This window comes from Vitis riparia, chromosome 13, assembly GCF_004353265.1.
Source record: "Vitis riparia cultivar Riparia Gloire de Montpellier isolate 1030 chromosome 13, EGFV_Vit.rip_1.0, whole genome shotgun sequence".
NCBI lineage: Eukaryota > Viridiplantae > Streptophyta > Magnoliopsida > Vitales > Vitaceae > Vitis > Vitis riparia.
Window position 1 is genome coordinate 21,572,068 of NC_048443.1, and position 9,310 is coordinate 21,581,377.

Genomic DNA, 9,310 nt, shown 5'->3' on the forward strand with positions numbered 1-9,310 from the left:
TGGCACTCGTGTGCCAAAGACCGGTTTCGCAGCTGCGAAAACTTTCGCAGAGGAGTCAATTGAGTTGCGAAACGGTTTTGCAGCAAAAGGCCGATTTCGCAGAGGCTGCGAAATCTCGCAGACCCCTGTTTCTCCCCTGTTTTTGCTCTGTTTTTGCTCTGTTTTCGCTCCGATTTCTTCCTTTGCAATTCCTCTTGATTTTGATCATCCAAAAACCTATATTACATCAAAACAAAGTAGAATTAAAGTATTAAAATCAAAATTAAAGCATTTAAATCAAAATTAAAACATTGAAATCAAAATTAAAACAAGTAATAAATAAAACAAAAAGCTATGGACTAGTTAGTCTTAAGAAAGACTAAGTCCATCAAAAAATTTTGATCCTGACTCAGCTTGCCCGGATCCCATATGAAGTTTGCATCCTTTATTAGAGATTTGCTATGTATGATGGCAATGGAAACAATTCCCTTTCTCTTTCCTTTAATTTCCTCCCTCTTTTCTTTCTCTGTTTCACTTTTTACCTCATGCTCTAGCTTGCATGTGGGTAGATCAACCTCTTTACCACTCCTCAGAGTGATCACTTCTTTAACTTCCCTCTTTTGTGAAGATTCTCCCTCCTTAGCCTCCATTTCATGGATACTCATGGAATTTTGATAAGGTTGAGAATGAGAGTTTTCTTTTTCTTGCACTGTGTTGAGGTTGGCAAACCTTGAGATTGAATCTTGGAGATTATCTATCTTCTGAGATAGATCATGTTGCACTTCATCCATCTTTTTGTCTACACAGTCATTTCTTTGACTGAGCTGAGCCTTGATGGATTTGTTAGCTTCAACAAAGTCTTCCATGACCTTGTTAAGATTCATCATAGCTTGTTCAAGGTTTGAGGCTTGCTGTGGTGCTTGAGCAGGTTGCTGATACTGAGGTGGCTGTGATTTCCAAGAGAAATTTAGATGGTCCCTCCAATTGGAATTGTAGGTGTTGCAATCACCAAACATTTCCCTCTCCGTTGGAATGATAGGACACTCTTCCACCAAGTGCTCATAAGATATACAAATGGCACAAGGCATAGCTTGCAATGGTGTCTGAGAGATGGCTTGCATTTCTTGCATGTTCTTCATTTCTAGCTCATCCAATCTCCTTTCCATAGCTGCAATCTCTGCCTTCATGTCTATGCCATCATTTAAAATATACATCTCACCCTTAGCTTTAGGTTGAGACATCATTCTTCCCATATCTCTAGCATTTGGTTCATCCCATCTTCTTGAAAATTCAGCTACATAACTCATGAAGTTCATGGCTTCCTCTGCTATCTCGTATTCAATATGGCATGCACAACTAGCAAATTGTGAATTAAGAACAGAGAACACAAAAGAAAACAAAAGAAAAACAATTCAAAGAATTAAGACTAACTAAAACTAGCTGAAAGGTTAACTAAAACATAAATAAAGAAAAATAACAATTAAAAAGAGTTAGTAAAAGGAAAAGAAAAGTCACCAAACTTGTGATGAAAATCACAAGTGTTCTCAAAAGATCATATCACTGCAAAGTGGCACCATCCCCGGCAACGGCGCCATTTGATTCATGCCTAATTGGTGTCTCAGCTGATTCGTGTCCAGCTGGTGCTCCTTGATTGAGGGATTAATCAACAAAATTTATAACCTATTACACCATATACTAGGGTAGCAAAGACAAAGCTACTATAGCATAGTGGCTCTAGGATCGTTCACTGGGATGGGTTTTCACTTCACAAATGATATTAATTCAAAGCTGAATTGGTGCCTTTTCAATTCAAGGTTAACTATAAAAGAAAACATAAACTTTGGTGGAAAAAGGATTGGTTTTAAGCTAACCAAAAATAGTAGTAACTGGATCTTACTTAGAAAAGTGTTTCTTGGAGTTTCAGATCACTAGGCTCAGATTCCTCATACAAAAAGGGAGTTCCGGTCACTTGTTTCTTTTCCTCACATTAGAGAATTAACATAAAGTCAATTCTCTAACAGGTGCTGCACAAGTGTATCCCTCAATTGGATTTCAGCTTTAATTCTCTCACTGATGCACCTTGCAATGGCTCATACTTCTCACCTAGCACTTGCCATTCAAGGTGATCTTTAACCTTGGATTAGCCGTCAAAAGCTCGCAAGAGATAACTAATGGATGTCTCCTTGGAGTCCAAAAGCTTACCAAGTGTTGGCTAGTCTAGAAAATCCTACCTTCAAGTCACCTACCAGAGGCTCGCAAGGGGTAAACTAGTGAATCTCCATGGATGGAGATCACTTGCCTTACCAAGTGTTGGCCCAGGTGATTTAAAGGAGTTTTAAGTTAACTAAAAAGATAAAAACCATTAACGGGTCACACTTTCTCTTCATTAACAACTAAAACAACAAAACTTCCAATTTATGCATGAGGAAACTTACCCGGTTACCTTAGCTCCAAGAGACAAAGAGTCTAGCCTCTCATCCTCTGAGAAAACATCTCAGAGAATGTTTGGCTAGCAAGAAAATGAAAATGAAAGAGAAAACAAAATATATATGAAAAGCAGAGCAAGTGCTCTGTAAAATATATTCCTTCCTTTTACATAAGGTTCAACAACCTAACACACCCCCAGAACAGGCTCCTCGGGCTCCCTTTAAACCAAAATTACACTTACAGCTATTACCTTGATATTTTTGCCAAATTCCTAACTTAAAAACTAAGGAATCCTATCACTGGTGGTTTACAAGGAGAATTTGGGCATTTAGGCAACAAAAATCTAATCAAAAATATCTCCAAGAGTCGGTTACAAATATCAGGAAGCACTAAGGACCACTTCGCAGGTGAAAGATGAGGTCTGCGAAATTTCGCAGGTACTCAATAGGAGCTGCGAAATTTCTTCATAGCAGCCAGCTGCTTCAACACCTTTGCAAAGTGGACTTCCAACTTGAGGTGTTTGGCTTCCATCGCGGCGTGAAGCTTCAGGGGAACTCCATAGCACTGTGCAAAAAGGCTGCGAAATCACTTCGCAACAAAAAATGGTGATTTCGCAGCACTTTACTGAAGTCTTCCTTCCTTCAGCTTGGAGCAGTTATCTTCCAATGGTTGTAGCTTCCTCATTTCAGATCCAAATTGCACACGGTTTGAGGCATTGGATTGTTGACTTCCCAAGCTTTCAAATGACATATTGTATGCATAATTTGGACATCAGGAAGTGCTCCAAAACTAGCTGCAGTGACTGTCATCAAGAGTGCTCCACGGCTGAATCCTCTTTGCTTCCCCTTTTGCATTTCCACTTTGCTTATGGCAAAAGAGCTTCAAGGCTTTGATTCTTCATGCCTCTGAGCTTCCCATAGCTTTCTAAGGATTCCATATAACTCTCCTCAATCTCCTAATGCTTTGGTGATCAAAATACTAACAAAAACACCAAAACTTACACAATTTGATTAGAATTGATTGAAAGGGGCCTTAACATGCTAATTGGGTTAAAAGGCACTAACTACTACTCAAAAGTGTTAAAAAGGATTAATTATAAGCTATCAAATAGCACTTTTTGAGTAGTAATCATTACCACAGAAAAATTCAAGCATTGTTTGAACTTGATTAATGTCTCCAATTGCTAGATGGGAGATACCCCAACCTATTGTCCCAGGTAGAGTTATAAGTTATGTTTCTTGTCTCCTAAGGGGGGAGTGAATATTCACCAAGGTGGATATTGTTGTAGTATGTGGCTCATATTTGAGTGAAAAGACATATGGAGAAAATGGAGCAAATGCCGGAGTAAAGCGGAGTGATGAGATTTGTCATTTAGGCTTGTACTTCTTTTGTTGTGGGGCGAGCAATAGGTTGGGGGTGTGGTACCGTTCAGGGGTATTTTTGGAATTTTCATTCCTAAGGGTTAATATAAATACCATTTTATGTAACCCTAATTTGATACATAGTGAAAATCCTCTTCCCTGTTCCCATTGATGTAGGCAATTAGCCAAACCACGTTAAATTTGCATGTTCTTCTTTCTTGTTTTTATTATTTTTCACCATAAATCATTGCACGAATTTCAACAGTAGTACCTAGATTAGAACAAATCTAACCAACCTAGGCATCTAAAGAGTTCTGCTCCTATCCATAACTTGAAAGTGAAAAGACCACTAGAATCCGAGCTTCTCCAAGCCATTACTTAATGACTCAGTGGACACAAAGATGATCTAAAGTTGTTCCTAAATATCACTATGAAGTGGATGTAGCCCAAATGATGGTGCCTCCTCCATGGGAATCTCCTCAATGTCCAAATCCCATTCCTATGTAGGCAGAATTTGTCACCCTACTCCTTGGGATCTCCTCCCTACTCGAGATGGACAAACTCCACGTCCTCTATAACATCTCTATCCATCTCATTTGTTATTATAGTAGGTAGTGTTTTCTTACTTTTCTATCTTTTCTCCCATGAAGCTAAGGAACTCATGACCCATTCTTTATCTCGTTGCAATGTGTCTTCCTTAAGTGTGTCCTTACTATAGGTGTTGAAATTGGTCAAGTGTTTCATCTTAGGATCTCCTCTATGATTCACTTGAAAGGGTTTTAAGATCTTGGTGATAAACATGTCATAGAGTAACACTAAGCTTTTGCTTTCATAACAAGCATTTAAGTGTTACATAATAATATAGCAAATATTGATCTTTCCTCTGTCAAGTATGTTATCAATCAAAAAGGCCTCTAAAAAGGAAGCATCATCGTGAAGCCCACTTATAAGGATAAAAATGTTTTTCATCATATGGTGAATGAGTGAACACTCAATGGTAAGGTGTTGGGTTGTTAGTTTAAAAAGGGTATTTGAAAAGATGTAACTCACACATTCTTTCGATAGCTCTTTGTGGGTCATTAGCCAATTTTTCAATATATACACATTTAGGCTATCATTTAATACCTCTAAAATCTCTATTGAAATTTTTGAAGTTAATACTCCGTTCACATTGGTCTTTTTAGGGCCTCTAATTTCATAAGTCATATTTGAGTAACCACATCTCACTAACCAAGTGTATACAGGTTCAATCAAATTAACCATAGATAGGCACCTCATTTTTAAAACAACTTAGCAAATTTAAAGAATTTCAAATCAAGAAAACCAATATTTTTACCTAAGACAATGGGCTTAGATGAAAACATCTAAGCAAATTGAGCCTATTGGTTTACCATTTTGAGCAAAGACTAATGTATCTAGCTTTTGTCCTAGCTTCTTAACGAATATCCGCAAACCATTTGTCTTTGGTACTCTTTTTTGGAGCCATAAACAACAAATCTAAAGAATGGAAGTGGTTTCTTGGGCTTTCATGATTTTGGTTAGAAGGAGAAGGAAAAGAGAAATCAAGGATCTAAATTGGTTTTAGAGGCTTAAAGATGAAAGGAATGGTTAGTTTAGTAGTTTAAAGGTAGATGAAGAAGTTGGAGGACAATCTAGCCCTTTCCTAAACACCGGATTTCTTACATAGCTTATGATGAATTGGAAAAAATGGTGGTTCTAATGCAAATAGTTGACCACTTGATCAGCCAATCTAGTCCCTTCCTTAGCACCTTTAAATAAGTGGATAGCTTGTTTCTTTTAAAATGAGTAGATAGCTTCAAATTTGTTTCTTTTAAATTAAATGGGCTAAACCAAATACTATTAGCACTAGTAACCTTTAATCAAATCCTTAGGGGTTGGAGTTCAAAGCAATTGAATTTCCCACCTAACAATCTAAAAGTCAACAATTATATCTCATTGACTAGGGTCAAACAAACCAAGAATCAAACGTTTTATTTCATTTATTCAAACGTACAAAAAACACAATATCTTCATTTTTTTTTATTATGAACAAAAGAAAATGTTTTAGCATATTTCTCATGCAAAATGTATTTGATCTGTGTATAAAAAATAACAAAAACATTTTACATAATTCAAAATAACATATAAGAAAGACATTTTTTTACAAAATTTATATTAATTTCTCTTACCTTGAAAAAACATTCAAATTTCTTGAAGAATTTAATGTTAAAGAATTTAATTCTCACATAAAATAACATAAGAAAACAACTATCGTTATTAACTATTTATCTAAATTTATAAATTTGACAATCCTAATTGTGATATCTCACATTGGATAAGAGAAAAAATTTCTAACACTATACATGTATGAGCTCATCTTAATGTTGTAAATGCATTTTAAAGTCAAAAGAGTTATTTAGGCCCAAAATGAAAATATCTACATAGTTAGGAGTGGGTTGTTACAGATTACATTATATAAAATAAAAAGTTTTTAATGTTATATATGTATAGAATTTTTTTTTAACCTTATAGACATTTTAAAGTCATGAAGGTCTCTTATGCTCAAAACGGACAACATCTATACAATTGGGTGTGAGTTATTACAAATGGTATCAGAGTTGATCCCTGATCCTTAATCCCAATATGGAGTTTGTTTAGCCCCATAAAAGGTGTCTATGTGTTTAGCCCTACATCCCGTGGGACACACAATAAGGATATTGTGTTTAGATGGGAGTTGATTATGTTATCTCATATTGGATGGGAAAAAAATTTTGACGTTATATATGTATGGACTTCTCTTAACCTTATAGATGTGTTTTAAAACTGTGAAGACCTTTTAAGTAAAAAATGGACAACATCTACATGGTAGAATGTGAGTCATTACATATTGTTAATATTAAATGAGAGTTACAAGTAGTTGTTGAGCAAAACAATTCGGTGGATTGAGCAAAACAACTCAATTGGTTGAGTAGAACAAAAAAGCCAATTGAGTAACCACACAACCAATCGATCAACTAGTAGTACAACCAACTCCTTAACTATTTGACACTACCACCCATGCATACTTGGAAGAGCGTCATACCAAGGGGATTGATCAACTAGCTAGTTAATCTCCTTAGCATGTCACCTACCATGCAACCTTTCTAATCATTTTTGCAACTTCCTATGGTGTTGAATTGTGTATTAAGTTGAAAAATGTTTAAAATGAATGCAAAAGCATACTCTTGACTTTAAATGGGATTCTAATCAAATTTAGAAATATGGAAATCCAATTTCCCATTTCAGTTCTAAAACTTAGAAAAATTTTGGACAAATGAGTTCATTTTATGCCAAAGGAAATGTCACGATGGCATTGATGGGCACTTAAAAATGGTATTTTCATCTATATAAATCAAGTATTTTGCATGATCTTAAGTGCTAATCAATCCTTACTAGCTTGAATATGCATTAAACCCCTACTCTAGGTAGTAACTTATGAATTTAGTGGAAATACAACAAGAAAAGGGTAAAAAAAAGAGTTCTCATGCTAGTTTAGAGATCAAGGATGATAGAAGCAAGGTGAAGAAATTGAAAATGCATGAGGAAGACTTGAATGCACAAGAAAACAAGGGGGGAAAAAAAGTATTATCGATTTCCCAAAGCAAAATCAACACTAGCTAAGGTATAGTAATAGCCAAAATGATAAGAGAAAATAATTTAAAGAACTTGAATAAGGAAGCTTGAGGTATCAAAATTCTAGTGTGAAAATTTGATACTTCCCTCAACTTGTGAGTAGCATCATTTTCCACCCCAGTAACCTTTATCAAAATCATTTTGATATCAAACACTATGGCTTGGAAATTTCAATATACGCCATAGAGAGATGCAAGCTTATTCTAAAAGAACTCAAAATTTTTTAAATTAGTATTATCTTCATCCATTTAAAAATAATTAGAAATACATGCATTTTTTTTATAAATCATCTAATTATTCCCTAAAATACCCCTAAGGGAAGTGGAGGATTCTTAGTTGTTAATTGATGTTAATGACATGACAAGTAAGAAATAACAAAATAACTCGTTTAAAATGCATGTATTTCAAATTATTTTTAAATAAATGAAGATAATATTGATTTAAAAAAATTAAGATTTCTTTTTTCATATTAGTGGATCAAACCTATTTTTTTCTAAAAGTTATAAGATTCATCGGATTAACATACTTTTCCTTCATCCAAATCATCATTAAACGAATGAAAATTTTTAATACTATAAAAACAATGCAATAAATAGAAAAACCTTATGATACTTCTAAGGAAATTATAGATGTAAAAACCTTAAGGTAAATTGAATGCAGACAGAAGAATCTTCAGATGGAGAATGGTAACGTATGAGTGCTCCAATTTTTTCCTAACTTCAATGCAATCCTAAAACCCACACCACCATTTATTTCCCATCAATGTGGCGGTTATCATGCTATTATGCGCCGTTGGTGTCATTAACCTCCAACTCCACCCCTGAACCCACTCTGCCATTTCCACACACTTCCAATACTCGCCCTTGCTGTTCTAGAAGCCAACACTTTCTCTCCTTTCTAGGTCAATATTTGTTTATTTCAACTGTTTTGCCCCAATAATATTCGAACACGTGTCAAGAGATGAGAGAGTGGACTTGTTCGTTCACAACAGCGCGTCAGATGACGCCCGCGTTAATTTCACATAGTTCTCTTAAATCAACTGACCTAATTCAAATGCAACGAGACTCGACCAAGTTTTCTTTATGCCGTTCTCCTATATTTTTAATATTTTCATCTTTGTCCTCACATGTTTAAATTTTCTATAAAGTCCCTGAAGTTTATGATTTTGTTCACCCAAGGGCTATAACCACCAAAACTACCAAAAGCATGTGTTCTCTCCATTGTGTTTGCTATAATCACTTCGAAAAACGTAATTGAATTTTAAAACCAAAATAAAAAACATGAACCTTTATCATAGAAGTACAAATTGCTTAAAGAAAAATTATGCCCAAGTGCATAAAGCTTATTTGAATAAATAATTTTTCATCTTTTAGAAAATAAAGTTAAATATATCCTGTGGTATTCTAAAAATCTATGAAATGGAAAATTTTAATAAATATTATTACATATTAACTTTTTATAATAATAATATCTCAATTTTTTAATCTTTTAAAATGAAAGAAATAATAATTTATAAGATGGTAACTTTACTCGGGAGGGTAGTCCAATTGGTCGAGGTGAACATTAAGAAGTGTAGTCACAATAAATAACGTATGGTCCTAGGTTCGAATTATACTATTGATGATACCATGAATTTACCTGATATTGATTGTAGCATGACATTTAACACCCCAAGGTTCGGTTCTCTTAAAAGAGTCCTAAGGGTATGGTCATGAAAAGATAAAACATTTCAAGTATTAGAAATGTTAGAAACACTTCCTAAAATTACTATCAAACAGATTCTAAAAATACTTTATAGAATCACTTTCAAATACACTCTAGTAATTTTAAAAAAAGTGTATTTGATAATGATTTTAAAAAGCGTTTTTAAC